Genomic DNA, 27,375 nt, shown 5'->3' on the forward strand with positions numbered 1-27,375 from the left:
GCCCGCGGCGGGGTCGCCGGCTCCGCCCCCGCCGGGCCCCGCTGCAGGCCCCACCTCCTCAGGCCCCTCCCACCACGGCGCGCGCCGGCGGGGTCGCTCCCCGCCGGCCCGGCCGGCCAGGCGGCCAGAAGGCGGCCCTGGAAGGCAGCCGCACCCCAGACGCTCCCGGGGTGGCTGGCCCGGACCCAGACTCCGCCGCGGGCCCAGTTGCCGTCCTTTCGGCCCGCGAGCCCCTCGACCTGCACCTGGCCGCCCCCACCGGCGCCCAGCCCCGGCGCCGCCACCTGTGTGCCGGTGTGTCCCTCCACAGCTCCCTCCGACAAAAGCCACCCCCCACCCCGCCCCTCTGGCGTGTCACCGCGGCCGGGTGCGGGAGCGGGATCGAGGGCAGGGGCCGCTTCCCCGGGCCTGCCGGCCACCAGGGGCGGGGTCCTGAGCTCGGCGGGGGGTGTGGGGGCAAGGGTGGCCTTGCCGGGGCTGAGGGGCCGTGGCGACTCAATGGTGGCTCCCGGTGGCTTCGGGCCAGCTGCTGTCGGGCAGGAGGGCCGGCCCGGGCTGCGGCCGGGCTGCGCCTAGGGCCGCGTGGGCGGGCAGGGCCGATGCCCAAGGGACCGCGGGCCCCGGGCCCTGAAGCCTCCGGGGCCACGTCCCTGTGAGCGACGTGCGGGATCTTGGGCGGGGCGCCAAGCGCCGAAGGGTTTGCTGGGTCACGGCCGCCCTGGGCTGGGAGGTGGTCGCCAAACCCTCCGCCGCCGCCCGATACCCGAGACCTCCGTTGCCCCTGCCTGGGCGGGCGAGGGGGCCCTGCCGGGGCGGGCCGGCCGCCAGGCTGGCGTTAAGGCGCCAGCGCCAGCGAAACTGGGCCTCAAGAGGCCGCCCGCGGCCCCCCGCCCCCGTCTACGGCCATACCACCCTGAACGCGCCCGATCTCGTCTGATCTCGGAAGCTAAGCAGGGTCGGGCCTGGTTAGTACTTGGATGGGAGACCGCCTGGGAATACCGGGTGCTGTAGGCTTTTTGCCTCCCGCTCCGCCCGCCTTCTCCTTTACTCGCCCGCGGCGGGGTCGCCGGCTCCGCCCCCGCCGGGCCCCGCTGCAGGCCCCACCTCCAAAGGCCCCTCCCACCACGGCGCGCGCCGGCGGGGTCGCTCCCCGCCGGCCCGGCCGGCCAGGCGGCCAGAAGGCGGCCCTGGAAGGCAGCCGCACCCCAGACGCTCCCGGGGTGGCTGGCCCGGACCCAGACTCCGCCGCGGGCCCAGTTGCCGTCCTTTCGGCCCGCGAGCCCCTCGACCTGCACCTGGCCGCCCCCACCGGCGCCCAACCCCGGCGCCGCCACCTGTGTGCCGGTGAGTCCCTCCACAGCTCCCTCCGACAAAAGCCCCCCCCCACCCCGCCCCTCTGGCGTGTCACCGCGGCCGGGTGCGGGAGCGGGATCGAGGGCAGGGGCCGCTTCCCCGGGCCTGCCGGCCACCAGGGGCGGGGTCCTGAGCTCGGCGGGGGGTGTGGGGGCAAGGGTGGCCTTGCCGGGGTTGAGGGGCCGTGGCGACTCAATGGTGGCTCCCGGTGGCTTCGGGCCAGCTGCTGTCGGGCAGGAGGGCCGGCCCGGGCTGCGGCCGGGCTGCGCCTAGGGCCGCGTGGGCGGGCAGGGCCGATGCCCAAGGGACCGCGGGCCCCGGGCCCTGAAGCCTCCGGGGCCACGTCCCTGTGAGCGACGTGCGGGATCTTGGGCGGGGCGCCAAGCGCCGAAGGGTTTGCTGGGTCACGGCCGCCCTGGGCTGGGAGGTGGTCGCCAAACCCTCCGCCGCCGCCTGATACCCGAGACCTCCGTTGCCCCTGCCTGGGCGGGCGAGGGGGCCCTGCCGGGGCGGGCCGGCCGCCAGGCTGGCGTTAAGGCGCCAGCGCCAGCGAAACTGGGCCTCAAGAGGCCGCCCGCGGCCCCCCGCCCCCGTCTACGGCCATACCACCCTGAACGCGCCCGATCTCGTCTGATCTCGGAAGCTAAGCAGGGTCGGGCCTGGTTAGTACTTGGATGGGAGACCGCCTGGGAATACCGGGTGCTGTAGGCTTTTTGCCTCCCGCTCCGCCCGCCTTCTCCTTTACTCGCCCGCGGCGGGGGCCGCCGGCTCCGCCCCCGCCGGGCCCCGCTGCAGGCCCCACCTCCTCAGGCCCCTCCCACCACGGCGCGCGCCGGCGGGGTCGCTCCCCGCCGGCCCGGCCGGCCAGGCGGCCAGAAGGCGGCCCTGGAAGGCAGCCGCACCCCAGACGCTCCCGGGGTGGCTGGCCCGGACCCAGACTCCGCCGCGGGCCCAGTTGCCGTCCTTTCGGCCCGCGAGCCCCTCGACCTGCACCTGGCCGCCCCCACCGGCTCCCAACCCCGGCGCCGCCACCTGTGTGCCGGTGTGTCCCTCCACAGCTCCCTCCGACAAAAGCCCCCCCCCACCCCGCCCCTCTGGCGTGTCACCGCGGCCGGGTGCGGGAGCGGGATCGAGGGCAGGGGCCGCTTCCCCGGGCCTGCCGGCCACCAGGGGCGGGGTCCTGAGCTCGGCGGGGGGTGTGGGGGCAAGGGTGGCCTTGCCGGGGCTGAGGGGCCGTGGCGACTCAATGGTGGCTCCCGGTGGCTTCGGGCCAGCTGCTGTCGGGCAGGAGGGCCGGCCCGGGCTGCGGCCGGGCTGCGCCTAGGGCCGCGTGGGCGGGCAGGGCCGATGCCCAAGGGACCGCGGGCCCCGGGCCCTGAAGCCTCCGGGGCCACGTCCCTGTGAGCGACGTGCGGGATCTTGGGCGGGGCGCCAAGCGCCGAAGGGTTTGCTGGGTCACGGCCGCCCTGGGCTGGGAGGTGGTCGCCAAACCCTCCGCCGCCGCCCGATACCCGAGACCTCCGTTGCCCCTGCCTGGGCGGGCGAGGGGGCCCTGCCGGGGCGGGCCGGCCGCCAGGCTGGCGTTAAGGCGCCAGCGCCAGCGAAACTGGGCCTCAAGAGGCCGCCCGCGGCCCCCCGCCCCCGTCTACGGCCATACCACCCTGAACGCGCCCGATCTCGTCTGATCTCGGAAGCTAAGCAGGGTCGGGCCTGGTTAGTACTTGGATGGGAGACCGCCTGGGAATACCGGGTGCTGTAGGCTTTTTGCCTCCCGCTCCGCCCGCCTTCTCCTTTACTCGCCCGCGGCGGGGGCCGCCGGCTCCGCCCCCGCCGGGCCCCGCTGCAGGCCCCACCTCCTCAGGACCCTCCCACCACGGCGCGCGCCGGCGGGGTCGCTCCCCGCCGGCCCGGCCGGCCAGGCGGCCAGAAGGCGGCCCTGGAAGGCAGGCGCACCCCAGACGCTCCCGGGGTGGCTGGCCCGGACCCAGACTCCGCCGCGGGCCCAGTTGCCGTCCTTTCGGCCCGCGAGCCCCTCGACCTGCACCTGGCCGCCCCCACCGGCGCCCAGCCCCGGCTCCGCCACCTGTGTGCCGGTGTGTCCCTCCACAGCTCCCTCCGACAAAAGCCCCCCCCACCCCGCCCCTCTGGCGTGTCACCGCGGCCGGGTGCGGGAGCGGGATCGAGGGCAGGGGCCGCTTCCCCGGGCCTGCCGGCCACCAGGGGCGGGGTCCTGAGCTCGGCGGGGGGTGTGGGGGCAAGGGTGGCCTTGCCGGGGCTGAGGGGCCGTGGCGACTCAATGGTGGCTCCCGGTGGCTTCGGGCCAGCTGCTGTCGGGCAGGAGGGCCGGCCCGGGCTGCGGCCGGGCTGCGCCTAGGGCCGCGTGGGCGGGCAGGGCCGATGCCCAAGGGACCGCGGGCCCCGGGCCCTGAAGCCTCCGGGGCCACGTCCCTGTGAGCGACGTGCGGGATCTTGGGCGGGGCGCCAAGCGCCGAAGGGTTTGCTGGGTCACGGCCGCCCTGGGCTGGGAGGTGGTCGCCAAACCCTCCGCCGCCGCCCGATACCCGAGACCTCCGTTGCCCCTGCCTGGGCGGGCGAGGGGGCCCTGCCGGGGCGGGCCGGCCGCCAGGCTGGCGTTAAGGCGCCAGCGCCAGCGAAACTGGGCCTCAAGAGGCCGCCCGCGGCCCCCCGCCCCCGTCTACGGCCATACCACCCTGAACGCGCCCGATCTCGTCTGATCTCGGAAGCTAAGCAGGGTCGGGCCTGGTTAGTACTTGGATGGGAGACCGCCTGGGAATACCGGGTGCTGTAGGCTTTTTGCCTCCCGCTCCGCCCGCCTTCTCCTTTACTCGCCCGCGGCGGGGGCCGCCGGCTCCGCCCCCGCCGGGCCCCGCTGCAGGCCCCACCTCCTCAGGCCCCTCCCACCACGGCGCGCGCCGGCGGGGTCGCTCCCCGCCGGCCCGGCCGGCCAGGCGGCCAGAAGGCGGCCCTGGAAGGCAGGCGCACCCCAGACGCTCCCGGGGTGGCTGGCCCGGACCCAGACTCCGCCGCGGGCCCAGTTGCCGTCCTTTCGGCCCGCGAGCCCCTCGACCTGCACCTGGCCGCCCCCACCGGCGCCCAGCCCCGGCGCCGCCACCTGTGTGCCGGTGTGTCCCTCCACAGCTCCCTCCGACAAAAGCCCCCCCCCACCCCGCCCCTCTGGCGTGTCACCGCGGCCGGGTGCGGGAGCGGGATCGAGGGCAGGGGCCGCTTCCCCGGGCCTGCCGGCCACCAGGGGCGGGGTCCTGAGCTCGGCGGGGGGTGTGGGGGCAAGGGTGGCCTTGCCGGGGCTGAGGGGCCGTGGCGACTCAATGGTGGCTCCCGGTGGCTTCGGGCCAGCTGCTGTCGGGCAGGAGGGCCGGCCCGGGCTGCGGCCGGGCTGCGCCTAGGGCCGCGTGGGCGGGCAGGGCCGATGCCCAAGGGACCGCGGGCCCCGGGCCCTGAAGCCTCCGGGGCCACGTCCCTGTGAGCGACGTGCGGGATCTTGGGCGGGGCGCCAAGCGCCGAAGGGTTTGCTGGGTCACGGCCGCCCTGGGCTGGGAGGTGGTCGCCAAACCCTCCGCCGCCGCCCGATACCCGAGACCTCCGTTGCCCCTGCCTGGGCGGGCGAGGGGGCCCTGCCGGGGCGGGCCGGCCGCCAGGCTGGCGTTAAGGCGCCAGCGCCAGCGAAACTGGGCCTCAAGAGGCCGCCCGCGGCCCCCCGCCCCCGTCTACGGCCATACCACCCTGAACGCGCCCGATCTCGTCTGATCTCGGAAGCTAAGCAGGGTCGGGCCTGGTTAGTACTTGGATGGGAGACCGCCTGGGAATACCGGGTGCTGTAGGCTTTTTGCCTCCCGCTCCGCCCGCCTTCTCCTTTACTCGCCCGCGGCGGGGGCCGCCGGCTCCGCCCCCGCCGGGCCCCGCTGCAGGCCCCACCTCCTCAGGCCCCTCCCACCACGGCGCGCGCCGGCGGGGTCGCTCCCCGCCGGCCCGGCCGGCCAGGCGGCCAGAAGGCGGCCCTGGAAGGCAGCCGCACCCCAGACGCTCCCGGGGTGGCTGGCCCGGACCCAGACTCCGCCGCGGGCCCAGTTGCCGTCCTTTCGGCCCGCGAGCCCCTCGACCTGCACCTGGCCGCCCCCACCGGCTCCCAACCCCGGCGCCGCCACCTGTGTGCCGGTGTGTCCCTCCACAGCTCCCTCCGACAAAAGCCCCCCCCCACCCCGCCCCTCTGGCGTGTCACCGCGGCCGGGTGCGGGAGCGGGATCGAGGGCAGGGGCCGCTTCCCCGGGCCTGCCGGCCACCAGGGGCGGGGTCCTGAGCTCGGCGGGGGGTGTGGGGGCAAGGGTGGCCTTGCCGGGGCTGAGGGGCCGTGGCGACTCAATGGTGGCTCCCGGTGGCTTCGGGCCAGCTGCTGTCGGGCAGGAGGGCCGGCCCGGGCTGCGGCCGGGCTGCGCCTAGGGCCGCGTGGGCGGGCAGGGCCGATGCCCAAGGGACCGCGGGCCCCGGGCCCTGAAGCCTCCGGGGCCACGTCCCTGTGAGCGACGTGCGGGATCTTGGGCGGGGCGCCAAGCGCCGAAGGGTTTGCTGGGTCACGGCCGCCCTGGGCTGGGAGGTGGTCGCCAAACCCTCCGCCGCCGCCCGATACCCGAGACCTCCGTTGCCCCTGCCTGGGCGGGCGAGGGGGCCCTGCCGGGGCGGGCCGGCCGCCAGGCTGGCGTTAAGGCGCCAGCGCCAGCGAAACTGGGCCTCAAGAGGCCGCCCGCGGCCCCCCGCCCCCGTCTACGGCCATACCACCCTGAACGCGCCCGATCTCGTCTGATCTCGGAAGCTAAGCAGGGTCGGGCCTGGTTAGTACTTGGATGGGAGACCGCCTGGGAATACCGGGTGCTGTAGGCTTTTTGCCTCCCGCTCCGCCCGCCTTCTCCTTTACTCGCCCGCGGCGGGGGCCGCCGGCTCCGCCCCCGCCGGGCCCCGCTGCAGGCCCCACCTCCTCAGGACCCTCCCACCACGGCGCGCGCCGGCGGGGTCGCTCCCCGCCGGCCCGGCCGGCCAGGCGGCCAGAAGGCGGCCCTGGAAGGCAGGCGCACCCCAGACGCTCCCGGGGTGGCTGGCCCGGACCCAGACTCCGCCGCGGGCCCAGTTGCCGTCCTTTCGGCCCGCGAGCCCCTCGACCTGCACCTGGCCGCCCCCACCGGCGCCCAGCCCCGGCTCCGCCACCTGTGTGCCGGTGTGTCCCTCCACAGCTCCCTCCGACAAAAGCCCCCCCCACCCCGCCCCTCTGGCGTGTCACCGCGGCCGGGTGCGGGAGCGGGATCGAGGGCAGGGGCCGCTTCCCCGGGCCTGCCGGCCACCAGGGGCGGGGTCCTGAGCTCGGCGGGGGGTGTGGGGGCAAGGGTGGCCTTGCCGGGGCTGAGGGGCCGTGGCGACTCAATGGTGGCTCCCAGTGGCTTCGGGCCAGCTGCTGTCGGGCAGGAGGGCCGGCCCGGGCTGCGGCCGGGCTGCGCCTAGGGCCGCGTGGGCGGGCAGGGCCGATGCCCAAGGGACCGCGGGCCCCGGGCCCTGAAGCCTCCGGGGCCACGTCCCTGTGAGCGACGTGCGGGATCTTGGGCGGGGCGCCAAGCGCCGAAGGGTTTGCTGGGTCACGGCCGCCCTGGGCTGGGAGGTGGTCGCCAAACCCTCCGCCGCCGCCCGATACCCGAGACCTCCGTTGCCCCTGCCTGGGCGGGCGAGGGGGCCCTGCCGGGGCGGGCCGGCCGCCAGGCTGGCGTTAAGGCGCCAGCGCCAGCGAAACTGGGCCTCAAGAGGCCGCCCGCGGCCCCCCGCCCCCGTCTACGGCCATACCACCCTGAACGCGCCCGATCTCGTCTGATCTCGGAAGCTAAGCAGGGTCGGGCCTGGTTAGTACTTGGATGGGAGACCGCCTGGGAATACCGGGTGCTGTAGGCTTTTTGCCTCCCGCTCCGCCCGCCTTCTCCTTTACTCGCCCGCGGCGGGGGCCGCCGGCTCCGCCCCCGCCGGGCCCCGCTGCAGGCCCCACCTCCTCAGGCCCCTCCCACCACGGCGCGCGCCGGCGGGGTCGCTCCCCGCCGGCCCGGCCGGCCAGGCGGCCAGAAGGCGGCCCTGGAAGGCAGGCGCACCCCAGACGCTCCCGGGGTGGCTGGCCCGGACCCAGACTCCGCCGCGGGCCCAGTTGCCGTCCTTTCGGCCCGCGAGCCCCTCGACCTGCACCTGGCCGCCCCCACCGGCGCCCAGCCCCGGCGCCACCACCTGTGTGCCGGTGTGTCCCTCCACAGCTCCCTCCGACAAAAGCCCCCCCCCACCCCGCCCCTCTGGCGTGTCACCGCGGCCGGGTGCGGGAGCGGGATCGAGGGCAGGGGCCGCTTCCCCGGGCCTGCCGGCCACCAGGGGCGGGGTCCTGAGCTCGGCGGGGGGTGTGGGGGCAAGGGTGGCCTTGCCGGGGCTGAGGGGCCGTGGCGACTCAATGGTGGCTCCCGGTGGCTTCGGGCCAGCTGCTGTCGGGCAGGAGGGCCGGCCCGGGCTGCGGCCGGGCTGCGCCTAGGGCCGCGTGGGCGGGCAGGGCCGATGCCCAAGGGACCGCGGGCCCCGGGCCCTGAAGCCTCCGGGGCCACGTCCCTGTGAGCGACGTGCGGGATCTTGGGCGGGGCGCCAAGCGCCGAAGGGTTTGCTGGGTCACGGCCGCCCTGGGCTGGGAGGTGGTCGCCAAACCCTCCGCCGCCGCCCGATACCCGAGACCTCCGTTGCCCCTGCCTGGGCGGGCGAGGGGGCCCTGCCGGGGCGGGCCGGCCGCCAGGCTGGCGTTAAGGCGCCAGCGCCAGCGAAACTGGGCCTCAAGAGGCCGCCCGCGGCCCCCCGCCCCCGTCTACGGCCATACCACCCTGAACGCGCCCGATCTCGTCTGATCTCGGAAGCTAAGCAGGGTCGGGCCTGGTTAGTACTTGGATGGGAGACCGCCTGGGAATACCGGGTGCTGTAGGCTTTTTGCCTCCCGCTCCGCCCGCCTTCTCCTTTACTCGCCCGCGGCGGGGGCCGCCGGCTCCGCCCCCGCCGGGCCCCGCTGCAGGCCCCACCTCCTCAGGCCCCTCCCACCACGGCGCGCGCCGGCGGGGTCGCTCCCCGCCGTCCCGGCCGGCCAGGCGGCCAGAAGGCGGCCCTGGAAGGCAGCCGCACCCCAGACGCTCCCGGGGTGGCTGGCCCGGACCCAGACTCCGCCGCGGGCCCAGTTGCCGTCCTTTCGGCCCGCGAGCCCCTCGACCTGCACCTGGCCGCCCCCACCGGCTCCCAACCCCGGCGCCGCCACCTGTGTGCCGGTGTGTCCCTCCACAGCTCCCTCCGACAAAAGCCCCCCCCCACCCCGCCCCTCTGGCGTGTCACCGCGGCCGGGTGCGGGAGCGGGATCGAGGGCAGGGGCCGCTTCCCCGGGCCTGCCGGCCACCAGGGGCGGGGTCCTGAGCTCGGCGGGGGGTGTGGGGGCAAGGGTGGCCTTGCCGGGGCTGAGGGGCCGTGGCGACTCAATGGTGGCTCCCGGTGGCTTCGGGCCAGCTGCTGTCGGGCAGGAGGGCCGGCCCGGGCTGCGGCCGGGCTGCGCCTAGGGCCGCGTGGGCGGGCAGGGCCGATGCCCAAGGGACCGCGGGCCCCGGGCCCTGAAGCCTCCGGGGCCACGTCCCTGTGAGCGACGTGCGGGATCTTGGGCGGGGCGCCAAGCGCCGAAGGGTTTGCTGGGTCACGGCCGCCCTGGGCTGGGAGGTGGTCGCCAAACCCTCCGCCGCCGCCCGATACCCGAGACCTCCGTTGCCCCTGCCTGGGCGGGCGAGGGGGCCCTGCCGGGGCGGGCCGGCCGCCAGGCTGGCGTTAAGGCGCCAGCGCCAGCGAAACTGGGCCTCAAGAGGCCGCCCGCGGCCCCCCGCCCCCGTCTACGGCCATACCACCCTGAACGCGCCCGATCTCGTCTGATCTCGGAAGCTAAGCAGGGTCGGGCCTGGTTAGTACTTGGATGGGAGACCGCCTGGGAATACCGGGTGCTGTAGGCTTTTTGCCTCCCGCTCCGCCCGCCTTCTCCTTTACTCGCCCGCGGCGGGGGGGCCGCCGGCTCCGCCCCCGCCGAGCCCCGCTGCAGGCAGTAGTCAAGGTGGGTTTACCTGCCCGAGCAGGAAGCTTGGGCGATGGCAGAAGTGGGAAGAAACTCTTGAGCACAGGTTCTTGGGATCCACGGAGCAGCGCATGCACATGCGATGGGTGCCTACACAGCTGGCTTGCTTGTCTGTGGGGAAAGGCGAGATGGGTCAGGGCCTGGGTTCCTGAGGGGCTGAGAATCAAGGCAGGGATAGAAGAAAGGGGACAGGCCCACATCCCCTGAACCCACGCCGGCGCCCACTCACCTTTGTGGAAAATACGATTGAAAAGTGCCCGCAAGAATCTCTTCAGATGCCTCCAGAGTTGAGGCAAGAAGGGGGGGGGGAGGCCGGGAGCAGGGTGAGCCCTGAAATCCAACCCTTGTCCCGGTCACACCCCAGCAGCCCTCCCACCTCAGCCCCTTCAAGACCCCAGGGCTCCCCCAACCGCGCTGCACAGATCCTGCCCTGACCATAGTCACCATGTTGATCCCCACGTTGAGCAAGATGAAGCTGACCGGGATCAGAAGAATTGAGTATCCTTGCTCCTGGCATTTCCTGGGGATGGGGCCAGTGAACGGCTCGGCTCGGTAGTAGTTTCGCTCACCCATGGCCGTTGGTCCCAGGACTGCCTGGGCCCTCTGCCCTCCAGTTTTAACTGGGAGCCAGACTGGGTCATAATGGGGCAGGTGGTGAGGTCACAGTGAGGGAGGGGGATGAAAAGGAGGGCCCAGAGTGGCATTCCCTGGTAACCAGGGTCAGGTAAGCTGAGCCTGGACAGTCAAACAGGGCCCGGTGGCCGGCATACATCCCCTCGAGCGGTCATTCATTCGCTCACCGCCCGCTGACTCACTTGTTCAAATGACACATTGCGTCTCTTGGCCCCTCTTGAGACTAGGAAGACCTTGGCCTCAGAGGCCTGCTGAAGGCCTGGCTGGAGTCCAGAGCCTCAGCCTTCTTCATGCCCTTCACTGGGCCTGGAGCTGGACCTGCCCAGATGTGGAACCTCCCAGTTTGGAAGCAACTTCTTGTATGAGGCTCTCTGTGGACAGGGACAGCTGAGACACAGAGGAGGTGCCCAGAGACCAGGGGTTTGGAGTCTGCAGCTGCAGATGTACTTAGTGCATGGTATAGGACCAGGAGGGGCCTGCTGGCAGAACTGTGGCCACTAAACCAAAGGGACCCTCAGGCCAAGAAGGGGACACTGGCTTCTTATTGCAGGAAGCCAAGCGCAGGGACCCAGGCTGGCAGAAGGAGTGGCGCTTCCAAGCCACAGACCACCAATGTTTCCTGGACTCTGGCGCTCTTTATTCCTCTCTCCATGCCCTGCCGCCCCCTGCCCCTGCCCCCACTTGCTGCTGGTAAGTTCATTTTCCCAGTCTGGCTCCCGTGCAGAGAGGGCCTGGAGGCCGAGGTGGAAGGTAGCAGCGAGTTGGCCCGCGCTTGGCCCTCCTGCGGTTGCCGCTTCAGCACCAGACTGTCATACACCTGGTAGTTGGCATTGCCTCCCGGGTTCCGGCTGAGTGGCATGAAGGTGGGCGGGGGTGGAGGGTGCTCGGTAGCCTGGACGTCGGGCAGGAGGTGAGAGGGGCGGAGGAGCAGCGCTGAGCTGGGAGCCGGGGCCCGCTGGTCCGAGGCCTCGGCCAGTACCGTGAGGGAGGCGGAGGTGGCCACAGGGCGCCGCAAGGGCAGGATCTCAGCCCATTCGGCCGCCGGGTGCCGCACCTCGTGGGGATCGCGGGAGTAATCCAAGTGTCCCGTGGAGGGATGCAGGCTGCGGTTGGACTCGCTGTGAGCACAGCTGGGGAGGCTACGTCTGTGGGCCGGTGGGGTGTCGCGCTACCAGGCGTCGGGCCGGTAGACCCGAGGCACCAGAGCGGATGGAGGCTCAGAGCCCTCCAGACCCAGACTCCGCCGCGGGCCCAGTTGCCGTCCTTTCGGCCCGCGAGCCCCTCGACCTGCACCTGGCCGCCCCCACCGGCGCCCAGCCCCGGCGCCGCCACCTGTGTGCCGGTGTGTCCCTCCACAGCTCCCTCCGACAAAAGCCCCCCCCCACCCCGCCCCTCTGGCGTGTCACCGCGGCCGGGTGCGGGAGCGGGATCGAGGGCAGGGGCCGCTTCCCCGGGCCTGCCGGCCACCAGGGGCGGGGTCCTGAGCTCGGCGGGGGGTGTGGGGGCAAGGGTGGCCTTGCCGGGGCTGAGGGGCCGTGGCGACTCAATGGTGGCTCCCGGTGGCTTCGGGCCAGCTGCTGTCGGGCAGGAGGGCCGGCCCGGGCTGCGGCCGGGCTGCGCCTAGGGCCGCGTGGGCGGGCAGGGCCGATGCCCAAGGGACCGCGGGCCCCGGGCCCTGAAGCCTCCGGGGCCACGTCCCTGTGAGCGACGTGCGGGATCTTGGGCGGGGCGCCAAGCGCCGAAGGGTTTGCTGGGTCACGGCCGCCCTGGGCTGGGAGGTGGTCGCCAAACCCTCCGCCGCCGCCCGATACCCGAGACCTCCGTTGCCCCTGCCTGGGCGGGCGAGGGGGCCCTGCCGGGGCGGGCCGGCCGCCAGGCTGGCGTTAAGGCGCCAGCGCCAGCGAAACTGGGCCTCAAGAGGCCGCCCGCGGCCCCCCGCCCCCGTCTACGGCCATACCACCCTGAACGCGCCCGATCTCGTCTGATCTCGGAAGCTAAGCAGGGTCGGGCCTGGTTAGTACTTGGATGGGAGACCGCCTGGGAATACCGGGTGCTGTAGGCTTTTTGCCTCCCGCTCCGCCCGCCTTCTCCTTTACTCGCCCGCGGCGGGGGCCGCCGGCTCCGCCCCCGCCGGGCCCCGCTGCAGGCCCCACCTCCTCAGGCCCCTCCCACCACGGCGCGCGCCGGCGGGGTCGCTCCCCGCCGTCCCGGCCGGCCAGGCGGCCAGAAGGCGGCCCTGGAAGGCAGCCGCACCCCAGACGCTCCCGGGGTGGCTGGCCCGGACCCAGACTCCGCCGCGGGCCCAGTTGCCGTCCTTTCGGCCCGCGAGCCCCTCGACCTGCACCTGGCCGCCCCCACCGGCTCCCAACCCCGGCGCCGCCACCTGTGTGCCGGTGTGTCCCTCCACAGCTCCCTCCGACAAAAGCCCCCCCCCACCCCGCCCCTCTGGCGTGTCACCGCGGCCGGGTGCGGGAGCGGGATCGAGGGCAGGGGCCGCTTCCCCGGGCCTGCCGGCCACCAGGGGCGGGGTCCTGAGCTCGGCGGGGGGTGTGGGGGCAAGGGTGGCCTTGCCGGGGCTGAGGGGCCGTGGCGACTCAATGGTGGCTCCCGGTGGCTTCGGGCCAGCTGCTGTCGGGCAGGAGGGCCGGCCCGGGCTGCGGCCGGGCTGCGCCTAGGGCCGCGTGGGCGGGCAGGGCCGATGCCCAAGGGACCGCGGGCCCCGGGCCCTGAAGCCTCCGGGGCCACGTCCCTGTGAGCGACGTGCGGGATCTTGGGCGGGGCGCCAAGCGCCGAAGGGTTTGCTGGGTCACGGCCGCCCTGGGCTGGGAGGTGGTCGCCAAACCCTCCGCCGCCGCCCGATACCCGAGACCTCCGTTGCCCCTGCCTGGGCGGGCGAGGGGGCCCTGCCGGGGCGGGCCGGCCGCCAGGCTGGCGTTAAGGCGCCAGCGCCAGCGAAACTGGGCCTCAAGAGGCCGCCCGCGGCCCCCCGCCCCCGTCTACGGCCATACCACCCTGAACGCGCCCGATCTCGTCTGATCTCGGAAGCTAAGCAGGGTCGGGCCTGGTTAGTACTTGGATGGGAGACCGCCTGGGAATACCGGGTGCTGTAGGCTTTTTGCCTCCCGCTCCGCCCGCCTTCTCCTTTACTCGCCCGCGGCGGGGGGGCCGCCGGCTCCGCCCCCGCCGAGCCCCGCTGCAGGCAGTAGTCAAGGTGGGTTTACCTGCCCGAGCAGGAAGCTTGGGCGATGGCAGAAGTGGGAAGAAACTCTTGAGCACAGGTTCTTGGGATCCACGGAGCAGCGCATGCACATGCGATGGGTGCCTACACAGCTGGCTTGCTTGTCTGTGGGGAAAGGCGAGATGGGTCAGGGCCTGGGTTCCTGAGGGGCTGAGAATCAAGGCAGGGATAGAAGAAAGGGGACAGGCCCACATCCCCTGAACCCACGCCGGCGCCCACTCACCTTTGTGGAAAATACGATTGAAAAGTGCCCGCAAGAATCTCTTCAGATGCCTCCAGAGTTGAGGCAAGAAGGGGGGGGGGAGGCCGGGAGCAGGGTGAGCCCTGAAATCCAACCCTTGTCCCGGTCACACCCCAGCAGCCCTCCCACCTCAGCCCCTTCAAGACCCCAGGGCTCCCCCAACCGCGCTGCACAGATCCTGCCCTGACCATAGTCACCATGTTGATCCCCACGTTGAGCAAGATGAAGCTGACCGGGATCAGAAGAATTGAGTATCCTTGCTCCTGGCATTTCCTGGGGATGGGGCCAGTGAACGGCTCGGCTCGGTAGTAGTTTCGCTCACCCATGGCCGTTGGTCCCAGGACTGCCTGGGCCCTCTGCCCTCCAGTTTTAACTGGGAGCCAGACTGGGTCATAATGGGGCAGGTGGTGAGGTCACAGTGAGGGAGGGGGATGAAAAGGAGGGCCCAGAGTGGCATTCCCTGGTAACCAGGGTCAGGTAAGCTGAGCCTGGACAGTCAAACAGGGCCCGGTGGCCGGCATACATCCCCTCGAGCGGTCATTCATTCGCTCACCGCCCGCTGACTCACTTGTTCAAATGACACATTGCGTCTCTTGGCCCCTCTTGAGACTAGGAAGACCTTGGCCTCAGAGGCCTGCTGAAGGCCTGGCTGGAGTCCAGAGCCTCAGCCTTCTTCATGCCCTTCACTGGGCCTGGAGCTGGACCTGCCCAGATGTGGAACCTCCCAGTTTGGAAGCAACTTCTTGTATGAGGCTCTCTGTGGACAGGGACAGCTGAGACACAGAGGAGGTGCCCAGAGACCAGGGGTTTGGAGTCTGCAGCTGCAGATGTACTTAGTGCATGGTATAGGACCAGGAGGGGCCTGCTGGCAGAACTGTGGCCACTAAACCAAAGGGACCCTCAGGCCAAGAAGGGGACACTGGCTTCTTATTGCAGGAAGCCAAGCGCAGGGACCCAGGCTGGCAGAAGGAGTGGCGCTTCCAAGCCACAGACCACCAATGTTTCCTGGACTCTGGCGCTCTTTATTCCTCTCTCCATGCCCTGCCGCCCCCTGCCCCTGCCCCCACTTGCTGCTGGTAAGTTCATTTTCCCAGTCTGGCTCCCGTGCAGAGAGGGCCTGGAGGCCGAGGTGGAAGGTAGCAGCGAGTTGGCCCGCGCTTGGCCCTCCTGCGGTTGCCGCTTCAGCACCAGACTGTCATACACCTGGTAGTTGGCATTGCCTCCCGGGTTCCGGCTGAGTGGCATGAAGGTGGGCGGGGGTGGAGGGTGCTCGGTAGCCTGGACGTCGGGCAGGAGGTGAGAGGGGCGGAGGAGCAGCGCTGAGCTGGGAGCCGGGGCCCGCTGGTCCGAGGCCTCGGCCAGTACCGTGAGGGAGGCGGAGGTGGCCACAGGGCGCCGCAAGGGCAGGATCTCAGCCCATTCGGCCGCCGGGTGCCGCACCTCGTGGGGATCGCGGGAGTAATCCAAGTGTCCCGTGGAGGGATGCAGGCTGCGGTTGGACTCGCTGTGAGCACAGCTGGGGAGGCTACGTCTGTGGGCCGGTGGGGTGTCGCGCTACCAGGCGTCGGGCCGGTAGACCCGAGGCACCAGAGCGGATGGAGGCTCAGAGCCCTCCAGACCCAGACTCCGCCGCGGGCCCAGTTGCCGTCCTTTCGGCCCGCGAGCCCCTCGACCTGCACCTGGCCGCCCCCACCGGCGCCCAGCCCCGGCGCCGCCACCTGTGTGCCGGTATGTCCCTCCACAGCTCCCTCCGTCAAAAGCCCCCCCCCACCCCGCCCCTCTGGCGTGTCACCGCGGCCGGGTGCGGGAGCGGGATCGAGGGCAGGGGCCGCTTCCCCGGGCCTGCCGGCCACCAGGGGCGGGGTCCTGAGCTCGGCGGGGGGTGTGGGGGCAAGGGTGGCCTTGCCGGGGCTGAGGGGCCGTGGCGACTCAATGGTGGCTCCCGGTGGCTTCGGGCCAGCTGCTGTCGGGCAGGAGGGCCGGCCCGGGCTGCGGCCGGGCTGCGCCTAGGGCCGCGTGGGCGGGCAGGGCCGATGCCCAAGGGACCGCGGGCCCCGGGCCCTGAAGCCTCCGGGGCCACGTCCCTGTGAGCGACGTGCGGGATCTTGGGCGGGGCGCCAAGCGCCGAAGGGTTTGCTGGGTCACGGCCGCCCTGGGCTGGGAGGTGGTCGCCAAACCCTCCGCCGCCGCCCGATACCCGAGACCTCCGTTGCCCCTGCCTGGGCGGGCGAGGGGGCCCTGCCGGGGCGGGCCGGCCGCCAGGCTGGCGTTAAGGCGCCAGCGCCAGCGAAACTGGGCCTCAAGAGGCCGCCCGCGGCCCCCCGCCCCCGTCTACGGCCATACCACCCTGAACGCGCCCGATCTCGTCTGATCTCGGAAGCTAAGCAGGGTCGGGCCTGGTTAGTACTTGGATGGGAGACCGCCTGGGAATACCGGGTGCTGTAGGCTTTTTGCCTCCCGCTCCGCCCGCCTTCTCCTTTACTCGCCCGCGGCGGGGGCCGCCGGCTCCGCCCCCGCCGGGCCCCGCTGCAGGCCCCACCTCCTCAGGCCCCTCCCACCACGGCGCGCGCCGGCGGGGTCGCTCCCCGCCGGCCCGGCCGGCCAGGCGGCCAGAAGGCGGCCCTGGAAGGCAGCCGCACCCCAGACGCTCCCGGGGTGGCTGGCCCGGACCCAGACTCCGCCGCGGGCCCAGTTGCCGTCCTTTCGGCCCGCGAGCCCCTCGACCTGCACCTGGCCGCCCCCACCGGCGCCCAACCCCGGCGCCGCCACCTGTGTGCCGGTGTGTCCCTCCACAGCTCCCTCCGACAAAAGCCCCCCCCCACCCCGCCCCTCTGGCGTGTCACCGCGGCCGGGTGCGGGAGCGGGATCGAGGGCAGGGGCCGCTTCCCCGGGCCTGCCGGCCACCAGGGGCGGGGTCCTGAGCTCGGCGGGGGGTGTGGGGGCAAGGGTGGCCTTGCCGGGGCTGAGGGGCCGTGGCGACTCAATGGTGGCTCCCGGTGGCTTCGGGCCAGCTGCTGTCGGGCAGGAGGGCCGGCCCGGGCTGCGGCCGGGCTGCGCCTAGGGCCGCGTGGGCGGGCAGGGCCGATGCCCAAGGGACCGCGGGCCCCGGGCCCTGAAGCCTCCGGGGCCACGTCCCTGTGAGCGACGTGCGGGATCTTGGGCGGGGCGCCAAGCGCCGAAGGGTTTGCTGGGTCACGGCCGCCCTGGGCTGGGAGGTGGTCGCCAAACCCTCCGCCGCCGCCCGATACCCGAGACCTCCGTTGCCCCTGCCTGGGCGGGCGAGGGGGCCCTGCCGGGGCGGGCCGGCCGCCAGGCTGGCGTTAAGGCGCCAGCGCCAGCGAAACTGGGCCTCAAGAGGCCGCCCGCGGCGCCCCGCCCCCGTCTACGGCCATACCACCCTGAACGCGCCCGATCTCGTCTGATCTCGGAAGCTAAGCAGGGTCGGGCCTGGTTAGTACTTGGATGGGAGACCGCCTGGGAATACCGGGTGCTGTAGGCTTTTTGCCTCCCGCTCCGCCCGCCTTCTCCTTTACTCGCCCGCGGCGGGGGGGCCGCCGGCTCCGCCCCCGCCGAGCCCCGCTGCAGGCAGTAGTCAAGGTGGGTTTACCTGCCCGAGCAGGAAGCTTGGGCGATGGCAGAAGTGGGAAGAAACTCTTGAGCACAGGTTCTTGGGATCCACGGAGCAGCGCATGCACATGCGATGGGTGCCTACACAGCTGGCTTGCTTGTCTGTGGGGAAAGGCGAGATGGGTCAGGGCCTGGGTTCCTGAGGGGCTGAGAATCAAGGCAGGGATAGAAGAAAGGGGACAGGCCCACATCCCCTGAACCCACGCCGGCGCCCACTCACCTTTGTGGAAAATACGATTGAAAAGTGCCCGCAAGAATCTCTTCAGATGCCTCCAGAGTTGAGGCAAGAAGGGGGGGGGGGAGGCCGGGAGCAGGGTGAGCCCTGAAATCCAACCCTTGTCCCGGTCACACCCCAGCAGCCCTCCCACCTCAGCCCCTTCAAGACCCCAGGGCTCCCCCAACCGCGCTGCACAGATCCTGCCCTGACCATAGTCACCATGTTGATCCCCACGTTGAGCAAGATGAAGCTGACCGGGATCAGAAGAATTGAGTATCCTTGCTCCTGGCATTTCCTGGGGATGGGGCCAGTGAACGGCTCGGCTCGGTAGTAGTTTCGCTCACCCATGGCCGTTGGTCCCAGGACTGCCTGGGCCCTCTGCCCTCCAGTTTTAACTGGGAGCCAGACTGGGTCATAATGGGGCAGGTGGTGAGGTCACAGTGAGGGAGGGGGATGAAAAGGAGGGCCCAGAGTGGCATTCCCTGGTAACCAGGGTCAGGTAAGCTGAGCCTGGACAGTCAAACAGGGCCCGGTGGCCGGCATACATCCCCTCGAGCGGTCATTCATTCGCTCACCGCCCGCTGACTCACTTGTTCAAATGACACATTGCGTCTCTTGGCCCCTCTTGAGACTAGGAAGACCTTGGCCTCAGAGGCCTGCTGAAGGCCTGGCTGGAGTCCAGAGCCTCAGCCTTCTTCATGCCCTTCACTGGGCCTGGAGCTGGACCTGCCCAGATGTGGAACCTCCCAGTTTGGAAGCAACTTCTTGTATGAGGCTCTCTGTGGACAGGGACAGCTGAGACACAGAGGAGGTGCCCAGAGACCAGGGGTTTGGAGTCTGCAGCTGCAGATGTACTTAGTGCATGGTATAGGACCAGGAGGGGCCTGCTGGCAGAACTGTGGCCACTAAACCAAAGGGACCCTCAGGCCAAGAAGGGGACACTGGCTTCTTATTGCAGGAAGCCAAGCGCAGGGACCCAGGCTGGCAGAAGGAGTGGCGCTTCCAAGCCACAGACCACCAATGTTTCCTGGACTCTGGCGCTCTTTATTCCTCTCTCCATGCCCTGCCGCCCCCTGCCCCTGCCCCCACTTGCTGCTGGTAAGTTCATTTTCCCAGTCTGGCTCCCGTGCAGAGAGGGCCTGGAGGCCGAGGTGGAAGGTAGCAGCGAGTTGGCCCGCGCTTGGCCCTCCTGCGGTTGCCGCTTCAGCACCAGACTGTCATACACCTGGTAGTTGGCATTGCCTCCCGGGTTCCGGCTGAGTGGCATGAAGGTGGGCGGGGGTGGAGGGTGCTCGGTAGCCTGGACGTCGGGCAGGAGGTGAGAGGGGCGGAGGAGCAGCGCTGAGCTGGGAGCCGGGGCCCGCTGGTCCGAGGCCTCGGCCAGTACCGTGAGGGAGGCAGAGGTGGCCACAGGGCGCCGCAAGGGCAGGATCTCAGCCCATTCGGCCGCCGGGTGCCGCACCTCGTGGGGATCGCGGGAGTAATCCAAGTGTCCCGTGGAGGGATGCAGGCTGCAGTTGGACTCGCTGTGAGCACAGCTGGGGAGGCTACGTCTCTGGGCCGGTGGGGTGTCGCGCTACCAGGCGTCGGGCCGGTAGACCCGAGGCAACAGAGCGGATGGAGGCTCAGAGCCCTCCAGACCCAGACTCCGCCATGGGCCCAGTTGCCGTCCTTTCGGCCCGCGAGCCCCTCGACCTGCACCTGGCCGCCCCCACCGGCGCCCAGCCCCGGCGCCGCCACCTGTGTGCCGGTATGTCCCTCCACAGCTCCCTCCGTCAAAAGCCCCCCCCCACCCCGCCCCTCTGGCGTGTCACCGCGGCCGGGTGCGGGAGCGGGATCGAGGGCAGGGGCCGCTTCCCCGGGCCTGCCGGCCACCAGGGGCGGGGTCCTGAGCTCGGCGGGGGGTGTGGGGGCAAGGGTGGCCTTGCCGGGGCTGAGGGGCCGTGGCGACTCAATGGTGGCTCCCGGTGGCTTCGGGCCAGCTGCTGTCGGGCAGGAGGGCCGGCCCGGGCTGCGGCCGGGCTGCGCCTAGGGCCGCGTGGGCGGGCAGGGCCGATGCCCAAGGGACCGCGGGCCCCGGGCCCTGAAGCCTCCGGGGCCACGTCCCTGTGAGCGACGTGCGGGATCTTGGGCGGGGCGCCAAGCGCCGAAGGGTTTGCTGGGTCACGGCCGCCCTGGGCTGGGAGGTGGTCGCCAAACCCTCCGCCGCCGCCCGATACCCGAGACCTCCGTTGCCCCTGCCTGGGCGGGCGAGGGGGCCCTGCCGGGGCGGGCCGGCCGCCAGGCTGGCGTTAAGGCGCCAGCGCCAGCGAAACTGGGCCTCAAGAGGCCGCCCGCGGCCCCCCGCCCCCGTCTACGGCCATACCACCCTGAACGCGCCCGATCTCGTCTGATCTCGGAAGCTAAGCAGGGTCGGGCCTGGTTAGTACTTGGATGGGAGACCGCCTGGGAATACCGGGTGCTGTAGGCTTTTTGCCTCCCGCTCCGCCCGCCTTCTCCTTTACTCGCCCGCGGCGGGGGCCGCCGGCTCCGCCCCCGCCGGGCCCCGCTGCAGGCCCCACCTCCTCAGGCCCCTCCCACCACGGCGCGCGCCGGCGGGGTCGCTCCCCGCCGGCCCGGCCGGCCAGGCGGCCAGAAGGCGGCCCTGGAAGGCAGCCGCACCCCAGACGCTCCCGGGGTGGCTGGCCCGGACCCAGACTCCGCCGCGGGCCCAGTTGCCGTCCTTTCGGCCCGCGAGCCCCTCGACCTGCACCTGGCCGCCCCCACCGGCGCCCAACCCCGGCGCCGCCACCTGTGTGCCGGTGTGTCCCTCCACAGCTCCCTCCGACAAAAGCCACCCCCCACCCCGCCCCTCTGGCGTGTCACCGCGGCCGGGTGCGGGAGCGGGATCGAGGGCAGGGGCCGCTTCCCCGGGCCTGCCGGCCACCAGGGGCGGGGTCCTGAGCTCGGCGGGGGGTGTGGGGGCAAGGGTGGCCTTGCCGGGGCTGAGGGGCCGTGGCGACTCAATGGTGGCTCCCGGTGGCTTCGGGCCAGCTGCTGTCGGGCAGGAGGGCCGGCCCGGGCTGCGGCCGGGCTGCGCCTAGGGCCGCGTGGGCGGGCAGGGCCGATGCCCAAGGGACCGCGGGCCCCGGGCCCTGAAGCCTCCGGGGCCACGTCCCTGTGAGCGACGTGCGGGATCTTGGGCGGGGCGTCAAGCGCCGAAGGGTTTGCTGGGTCACGGCCGCCCTGGGCTGGGAGGTGGTCGCCAAACCCTCCGCCGCCGCCCGATACCCGAGACCTCCGTTGCCCCTGCCTGGGCGGGCGAGGGGGCCCTGCCGGGGCGGGCCGGCCGCCAGGCTGGCGTTAAGGCGCCAGCGCCAGCGAAACTGGGCCTCAAGAGGCCGCCCGCGGCCCCCCGCCCCCGTCTACGGCCATACCACCCTGAACGCGCCCGATCTCGTCTGATCTCGGAAGCTAAGCAGGGTCGGGCCTGGTTAGTACTTGGATGGGAGACCGCCTGGGAATACCGGGTGCTGTAGGCTTTTTGCCTCCCGCTCCGCCCGCCTTCTCCTTTACTCGCCCGCGGCTGGGGGGCCGCCGGCTCCGCCCCCGCCGAGCCCCGCTGCAGGCAGTAGTCAAGGTGGGTTTACCTGCCCGAGCAGGAAGCTTGGGCGATGGCAGAAGTGGGAAGAAACTCTTGAGCACAGGTTCTTGGGATCCACGGAGCAGCGCATGCACATGCGATGGGTGCCTACACAGCTGGCTTGCTTGTCTGTGGGGAAAGGCGAGATGGGTCAGGGCCTGGGTTCCTGAGGGGCTGAGAATCAAGGCAGGGATAGAAGAAAGGGGACAGGCCCACATCCCCTGAACCCACGCCGGCGCCCACTCACCTTTGTGGAAAATACGATTGAAAAGTGCCCGCAAGAATCTCTTCAGATGCCTCCAGAGTTGAGGCAAGAAGGGGAGGGGGGAGGCCGGGAGCAGGGTGAGCCCTGAAATCCAACCCTTGTCCCGGTCACACCCCAGCAGCCCTCCCACCTCAGCCCCTTCAAGACCCCAGGGCTCCCCCAACCGCGCTGCACAGATCCTGCCCTGACCATAGTCACCATGTTGATCCCCACGTTGAGCAAGATGAAGCTGACCGGGATCAGAAGAATTGAGTATCCTTGCTCCTGGCATTTCCTGGGGATGGGGCCAGTGAACGGCTCGGCTCGGTAGTAGTTTCGCTCACCCATGGCCGTTGGTCCCAGGACTGCCTGGGCCCTCTGCCCTCCAGTTTTAACTGGGAGCCAGACTGGGTCATAATGGGGCAGGTGGTGAGGTCACAGTGAGGGAGGGGGATGAAAAGGAGGGCCCAGAGTGGCATTCCCTGGTAACCAGGGTCAGGTAAGCTGAGCCTGGACAGTCAAACAGGGCCCGGTGGCCGGCATACATCCCCTCGAGCGGTCATTCATTCGCTCACCGCCCGCTGACTCACTTGTTCAAATGACACATTGCGTCTCTTGGCCCCTCTTGAGACTAGGAAGACCTTGGCCTCAGAGGCCTGCTGAAGGCCTGGCTGGAGTCCAGAGCCTCAGCCTTCTTCATGCCCTTCACTGGGCCTGGAGCTGGACCTGCCCAGATGTGGAACCTCCCAGTTTGGAAGCAACTTCTTGTATGAGGCTCTCTGTGGACAGGGACAGCTGAGACACAGAGGAGGTGCCCAGAGACCAGGGGTTTGGAGTCTGCAGCTGCAGATGTACTTAGTGCATGGTATAGGACCAGGAGGGGCCTGCTGGCAGAACTGTGGCCACTAAACCAAAGGGACCCTCAGGCCAAGAAGGGGACACTGGCTTCTTATTGCAGGAAGCCAAGCGCAGGGACCCAGGCTGGCAGAAGGAGTGGCGCTTCCAAGCCACAGACCACCAATGTTTCCTGGACTCTGGCGCTCTTTATTCCTCTCTCCATGCCCTGCCGCCCCCTGCCCCTGCCCCCACTTGCTGCTGGTAAGTTCATTTTCCCAGTCTGGCTCCCGTGCAGAGAGGGCCTGGAGGCCGAGGTGGAAGGTAGCAGCGAGTTGGCCCGCGCTTGGCCCTCCTGCGGTTGCCGCTTCAGCACCAGACTGTCATACACCTGGTAGTTGGCATTGCCTCCCGGGTTCCGGCTGAGTGGCATGAAGGTGGGCGGGGGTGGAGGGTGCTCGGTAGCCTGGACGTCGGGCAGGAGGTGAGAGGGGCGGAGGAGCAGCGCTGAGCTGGGAGCCGGGGCCCGCTGGTCCGAGGCCTCGGCCAGTACCGTGAGGGAGGCGGAGGTGGCCACAGGGCGCCGCAAGGGCAGGATCTCAGCCCATTCGGCCGCCGGGTGCCGCACCTCGTGGGGATCGCGGGAGTAATCCAAGTGTCCCGTGGAGGGATGCAGGCTGCGGTTGGACTCGCTGTGAGCACAGCTGGGGAGGCTACGTCTGTGGGCCGGTGGGGTGTCGCGCTACCAGGCGTCGGGCCGGTAGACCCGAGGCACCAGAGCGGATGGAGGCTCAGAGCCCTCCAGACCCAGACTCCGCCATGGGCCCAGTTGCCGTCCTTTCGGCCCGCGAGCCCCTCGACCTGCACCTGGCCGCCCCCACCGGCGCCCAGCCCCGGCGCCGCCACCTGTGTGCCGGTGTGTCCCTCCACAGCTCCCTCCGACAAAAGCCCCACCCCCACCCCGCCCCTCTGGCGTGTCACCGCGGCCGGGTGCGGGAGCGGGATCGAGGGCAGGGGCCGCTTCCCCGGGCCTGCCGGCCACCAGGGGCGGGGTCCTGAGCTCGGCGGGGGGTGTGGGGGCAAGGGTGGCCTTGCCGGGGCTGAGGGGCCGTGGCGACTCAATGGTGGCTCCCGGTGGCTTCGGGCCAGCTGCTGTCGGGCAGGAGGGCCGGCCCGGGCTGCGGCCGGGCTGCGCCTAGGGCCGCGTGGGCGGGCAGGGCCGATGCCCAAGGGACCGCGGGCCCCGGGCCCTGAAGCCTCCGGGGCCACGTCCCTGTGAGCGACGTGCGGGATCTTGGGCGGGGCGCCAAGCGCCGAAGGGTTTGCTGGGTCACGGCCGCCCTGGGCTGGGAGGTGGTCGCCAAACCCTCCGCCGCCGCCCGATACCCGAGACCTCCGTTGCCCCTGCCTGGGCGGGCGAGGGGGCCCTGCCGGGGCGGGCCGGCCGCCAGGCTGGCGTTAAGGCGCCAGCGCCAGCGAAACTGGGCCTCAAGAGGCCGCCCGCGGCCCCCCGCCCCCGTCTACGGCCATACCACCCTGAACGCGCCCGATCTCGTCTGATCTCGGAAGCTAAGCAGGGTCGGGCCTGGTTAGTACTTGGATGGGAGACCGCCTGGGAATACCGGGTGCTGTAGGCTTTTTGCCTCCCGCTCCGCCCGCCTTCTCCTTTACTCGCCCGCGGCGGGGGGGCCGCCGGCTCCGCCCCCGCCGAGCCCCGCTGCAGGCAGTAGTCAAGGTGGGTTTACCTGCCCGAGCAGGAAGCTTGGGCGATGGCAGAAGTGGGAAGAAACTCTTGAGCACAGGTTCTTGGGATCCACGGAGCAGCGCATGCACATGCGATGGGTGCCTACACAGCTGGCTTGCTTGTCTGTGGGGAAAGGCGAGATGGGTCAGGGCCTGGGTTCCTGAGGGGCTGAGAATCAAGGCAGGGATAGAAGAAAGGGGACAGGCCCACATCCCCTGAACCCACGCCGGCGCCCACTCACCTTTGTGGAAAATACGATTGAAAAGTGCCCGCAAGAATCTCTTCAGATGCCTCCAGAGTTGAGGCAAGAAGGGGAGGGGGGAGGCCGGGAGCAGGGTGAGCCCTGAAATCCAACCCTTGTCCCGGTCACACCCCAGCAGCCCTCCCACCTCAGCCCCTTCAAGACCCCAGGGCTCCCCCAACCGCGCTGCACAGATCCTGCCCTGACCATAGTCACCATGTTGATCCCCACGTTGAGCAAGATGAAGCTGACCGGGATCAGAAGAATTGAGTATCCTTGCTCCTGGCATTTCCTGGGGATGGGGCCAGTGAACGGCTCGGCTCGGTAGTAGTTTCGCTCACCCATGGCCGTTGGTCCCAGGACTGCCTGGGCCCTCTGCCCTCCAGTTTTAACTGGGAGCCAGACTGGGTCATAATGGGGCAGGTGGTGAGGTCACAGTGAGGGAGGGGGATGAAAAGGAGGGCCCAGAGTGGCATTCCCTGGTAACCAGGGTCAGGTAAGCTGAGCCTGGACAGTCAAACAGGGCCCGGTGGCCGGCATACATCCCCTCGAGCGGTCATTCATTCGCTCACCGCCCGCTGACTCACTTGTTCAAATGACACATTGCGTCTCTTGGCCCCTCTTGAGACTAGGAAGACCTTGGCCTCAGAGGCCTGCTGAAGGCCTGGCTGGAGTCCAGAGCCTCAGCCTTCTTCATGCCCTTCACTGGGCCTGGAGCTGGACCTGCCCAGATGTGGAACCTCCCAGTTTGGAAGCAACTTCTTGTATGAGGCTCTCTGTGGACAGGGACAGCTGAGACACAGAGGAGGTGCCCAGAGACCAGGGGTTTGGAGTCTGCAGCTGCAGATGTACTTAGTGCATGGTATAGGACCAGGAGGGGCCTGCTGGCAGAACTGTGGCCACTAAACCAAAGGGACCCTCAGGCCAAGAAGGGGACACTGGCTTCTTATTGCAGGAAGCCAAGCGCAGGGACCCAGGCTGGCAGAAGGAGTGGCGCTTCCAAGCCACAGACCACCAATGTTTCCTGGACTCTGGCGCTCTTTATTCCTCTCTCCATGCCCTGCCGCCCCCTGCCCCTGCCCCCACTTGCTGCTGGTAAGTTCATTTTCCCAGTCTGGCTCCCGTGCAGAGAGGGCCTGGAGGCCGAGGTGGAAGGTAGCAGCGAGTTGGCCCGCGCTTGGCCCTCCTGCGGTTGCCGCTTCAGCACCAGACTGTCATACACCTGGTAGTTGGCATTGCCTCCCGGGTTCCGGCTGAGTGGCATGAAGGTGGGCGGGGGTGGAGGGTGCTCGGTAGCCTGGACGTCGGGCAGGAGGTGAGAGGGGCGGAGGAGCAGCGCTGAGCTGGGAGCCGGGGCCCGCTGGTCCGAGGCCTCGGCCAGTACCGTGAGGGAGGCGGAGGTGGCCACAGGGCGCCGCAAGGGCAGGATCTCAGCCCATTCGGCCGCCGGGTGCCGCACCTCGTGGGGATCGCGGGAGTAATCCAAGTGTCCCGTGGAGGGATGCAGGCTGCGGTTGGACTCGCTGTGAGCACAGCTGGGGAGGCTACGTCTGTGGGCCGGTGGGGTGTCGCGCTACCAGGCGTCGGGCCGGTAGACCCGAGGCACCAGAGCGGATGGAGGCTCAGAGCCCTCCAGACCCAGACTCCGCCATGGGCCCAGTTGCCGTCCTTTCGGCCCGCGAGCCCCTCGACCTGCACCTGGCCGCCCCCACCGGCGCCCAGCCCCGGCGCCGCCACCTGTGTGCCGGTGTGTCCCTCCACAGCTCCCTCCGACAAAAGCCCCACCCCCACCCCGCCCCTCTGGCGTGTCACCGCGGCCGGGTGCGGGAGCGGGATCGAGGGCAGGGGCCGCTTCCCCGGGCCTGCCGGCCACCAGGGGCGGGGTCCTGAGCTCGGCGGGGGGTGTGGGGGCAAGGGTGGCCTTGCCGGGGCTGAGGGGCCGTGGCGACTCAATGGTGGCTCCCGGTGGCTTCGGGCCAGCTGCTGTCGGGCAGGAGGGCCGGCCCGGGCTGCGGCCGGGCTGCGCCTAGGGCCGCGTGGGCGGGCAGGGCCGATGCCCAAGGGACCGCGGGCCCCGGGCCCTGAAGCCTCCGGGGCCACGTCCCTGTGAGCGACGTGCGGGATCTTGGGCGGGGCGCCAAGCGCCGAAGGGTTTGCTGGGTCACGGCCGCCCTGGGCTGGGAGGTGGTCGCCAAACCCTCCGCCGCCGCCCGATACCCGAGACCTCCGTTGCCCCTGCCTGGGCGGGCGAGGGGGCCCTGCCGGGGCGGGCCGGCCGCCAGGCTGGCGTTAAGGCGCCAGCGCCAGCGAAACTGGGCCTCAAGAGGCCGCCCGCGGCCCCCCGCCCCCGTCTACGGCCATACCACCCTGAACGCGCCCGATCTCGTCTGATCTCGGAAGCTAAGCAGGGTCGGGCCTGGTTAGTACTTGGATGGGAGACCGCCTGGGAATACCGGGTGCTGTAGGCTTTTTGCCTCCCGCTCCGCCCGCCTTCTCCTTTACTCGCCCGCGGCTGGGGGGCCGCCGGCTCCGCCCCCGCCGAGCCCCGCTGCAGGCAGTAGTCAAGGTGGGTTTACCTGCCCGAGCAGGAAGCTTGGGCGATGGCAGAAGTGGGAAGAAACTCTTGAGCACAGGTTCTTGGGATCCACGGAGCAGCGCATGCACATGCGATGGGTGCCTACACAGCTGGCTTGCTTGTCTGTGGGGAAAGGCGAGATGGGTCAGGGCCTGGGTTCCTGAGGGGCTGAGAATCAAGGCAGGGATAGAAGAAAGGGGACAGGCCCACATCCCCTGAACCCACGCCGGCGCCCACTCACCTTTGTGGAAAATACGATTGAAAAGTGCCCGCAAGAATCTCTTCAGATGCCTCCAGAGTTGAGGCAAGAAGGGGAGGGGGGAGGCCGGGAGCAGGGTGAGCCCTGAAATCCAACCCTTGTCCCGGTCACACCCCAGCAGCCCTCCCACCTCAGCCCCTTCAAGACCCCAGGGCTCCCCCAACCGCGCTGCACAGATCCTGCCCTGACCATAGTCACCATGTTGATCCCCACGTTGAGCAAGATGAAGCTGACCGGGATCAGAAGAATTGAGTATCCTTGCTCCTGGCATTTCCTGGGGATGGGGCCAGTGAACGGCTCGGCTCGGTAGTAGTTTCGCTCACCCATGGCCGTTGGTCCCAGGACTGCCTGGGCCCTCTGCC

At 71.0% G+C, this 27,375-nt stretch overlaps 17 non-coding genes across 17 annotated transcripts; all 17 read left to right on the forward strand.

Moving 5' to 3' along the window:
- Nucleotides 1-895: 895 nt before the first annotated feature.
- LOC132596223 (5S ribosomal RNA) lies at nt 896-1,014 on the forward strand. The gene has a single exon (XR_009562323.1). It is a non-coding gene; the product is annotated as a 5S ribosomal RNA (ribosomal RNA).
- A 931-nt stretch (nt 1,015-1,945) lies between these two features.
- LOC132596224 (5S ribosomal RNA) lies at nt 1,946-2,064 on the forward strand. Its single transcript, XR_009562324.1, has one exon. It is a non-coding gene; the product is annotated as a 5S ribosomal RNA (ribosomal RNA).
- Nucleotides 2,065-2,996: 932 nt separating this feature from the next.
- On the forward strand, nt 2,997-3,115 carry LOC132596225 (5S ribosomal RNA). Its single transcript, XR_009562325.1, has one exon. It is a non-coding gene; the product is annotated as a 5S ribosomal RNA (ribosomal RNA).
- Nucleotides 3,116-4,046: 931 nt separating this feature from the next.
- LOC132596226 (5S ribosomal RNA) lies at nt 4,047-4,165 on the forward strand. The gene has a single exon (XR_009562326.1). It is a non-coding gene; the product is annotated as a 5S ribosomal RNA (ribosomal RNA).
- A 932-nt stretch (nt 4,166-5,097) lies between these two features.
- On the forward strand, nt 5,098-5,216 carry LOC132596227 (5S ribosomal RNA). The gene has a single exon (XR_009562327.1). It is a non-coding gene; the product is annotated as a 5S ribosomal RNA (ribosomal RNA).
- Nucleotides 5,217-6,148: 932 nt separating this feature from the next.
- On the forward strand, nt 6,149-6,267 carry LOC132596228 (5S ribosomal RNA). Its single transcript, XR_009562328.1, has one exon. It is a non-coding gene; the product is annotated as a 5S ribosomal RNA (ribosomal RNA).
- A 931-nt stretch (nt 6,268-7,198) lies between these two features.
- On the forward strand, nt 7,199-7,317 carry LOC132596229 (5S ribosomal RNA). Its single transcript, XR_009562329.1, has one exon. It is a non-coding gene; the product is annotated as a 5S ribosomal RNA (ribosomal RNA).
- Nucleotides 7,318-8,249: 932 nt separating this feature from the next.
- LOC132596231 (5S ribosomal RNA) lies at nt 8,250-8,368 on the forward strand. Its single transcript, XR_009562331.1, has one exon. It is a non-coding gene; the product is annotated as a 5S ribosomal RNA (ribosomal RNA).
- Nucleotides 8,369-9,300: 932 nt separating this feature from the next.
- LOC132596232 (5S ribosomal RNA) lies at nt 9,301-9,419 on the forward strand. Its single transcript, XR_009562332.1, has one exon. It is a non-coding gene; the product is annotated as a 5S ribosomal RNA (ribosomal RNA).
- Nucleotides 9,420-12,114: 2,695 nt separating this feature from the next.
- LOC132596233 (5S ribosomal RNA) lies at nt 12,115-12,233 on the forward strand. Its single transcript, XR_009562333.1, has one exon. It is a non-coding gene; the product is annotated as a 5S ribosomal RNA (ribosomal RNA).
- Nucleotides 12,234-13,165: 932 nt separating this feature from the next.
- LOC132596234 (5S ribosomal RNA) lies at nt 13,166-13,284 on the forward strand. The gene has a single exon (XR_009562334.1). It is a non-coding gene; the product is annotated as a 5S ribosomal RNA (ribosomal RNA).
- Nucleotides 13,285-15,979: 2,695 nt separating this feature from the next.
- LOC132596235 (5S ribosomal RNA) lies at nt 15,980-16,098 on the forward strand. Its single transcript, XR_009562335.1, has one exon. It is a non-coding gene; the product is annotated as a 5S ribosomal RNA (ribosomal RNA).
- Nucleotides 16,099-17,030: 932 nt separating this feature from the next.
- On the forward strand, nt 17,031-17,149 carry LOC132596151 (5S ribosomal RNA). The gene has a single exon (XR_009562251.1). It is a non-coding gene; the product is annotated as a 5S ribosomal RNA (ribosomal RNA).
- A 2,696-nt stretch (nt 17,150-19,845) lies between these two features.
- Nucleotides 19,846-19,964, forward strand: LOC132596152 (5S ribosomal RNA). Its single transcript, XR_009562252.1, has one exon. It is a non-coding gene; the product is annotated as a 5S ribosomal RNA (ribosomal RNA).
- Nucleotides 19,965-20,896: 932 nt separating this feature from the next.
- LOC132596153 (5S ribosomal RNA) lies at nt 20,897-21,015 on the forward strand. Its single transcript, XR_009562253.1, has one exon. It is a non-coding gene; the product is annotated as a 5S ribosomal RNA (ribosomal RNA).
- Nucleotides 21,016-23,712: 2,697 nt separating this feature from the next.
- LOC132596154 (5S ribosomal RNA) lies at nt 23,713-23,831 on the forward strand. The gene has a single exon (XR_009562254.1). It is a non-coding gene; the product is annotated as a 5S ribosomal RNA (ribosomal RNA).
- A 2,697-nt stretch (nt 23,832-26,528) lies between these two features.
- On the forward strand, nt 26,529-26,647 carry LOC132596155 (5S ribosomal RNA). Its single transcript, XR_009562255.1, has one exon. It is a non-coding gene; the product is annotated as a 5S ribosomal RNA (ribosomal RNA).
- The last annotated feature ends 728 nt before the right edge of the window (nt 26,648-27,375 follow it).

Source organism: Globicephala melas, unplaced genomic scaffold (assembly GCF_963455315.2).
Source record: "Globicephala melas unplaced genomic scaffold, mGloMel1.2 SCAFFOLD_522, whole genome shotgun sequence".
In the NCBI taxonomy this organism is placed as follows: Eukaryota; Metazoa; Chordata; class Mammalia; order Artiodactyla; family Delphinidae; genus Globicephala; species Globicephala melas.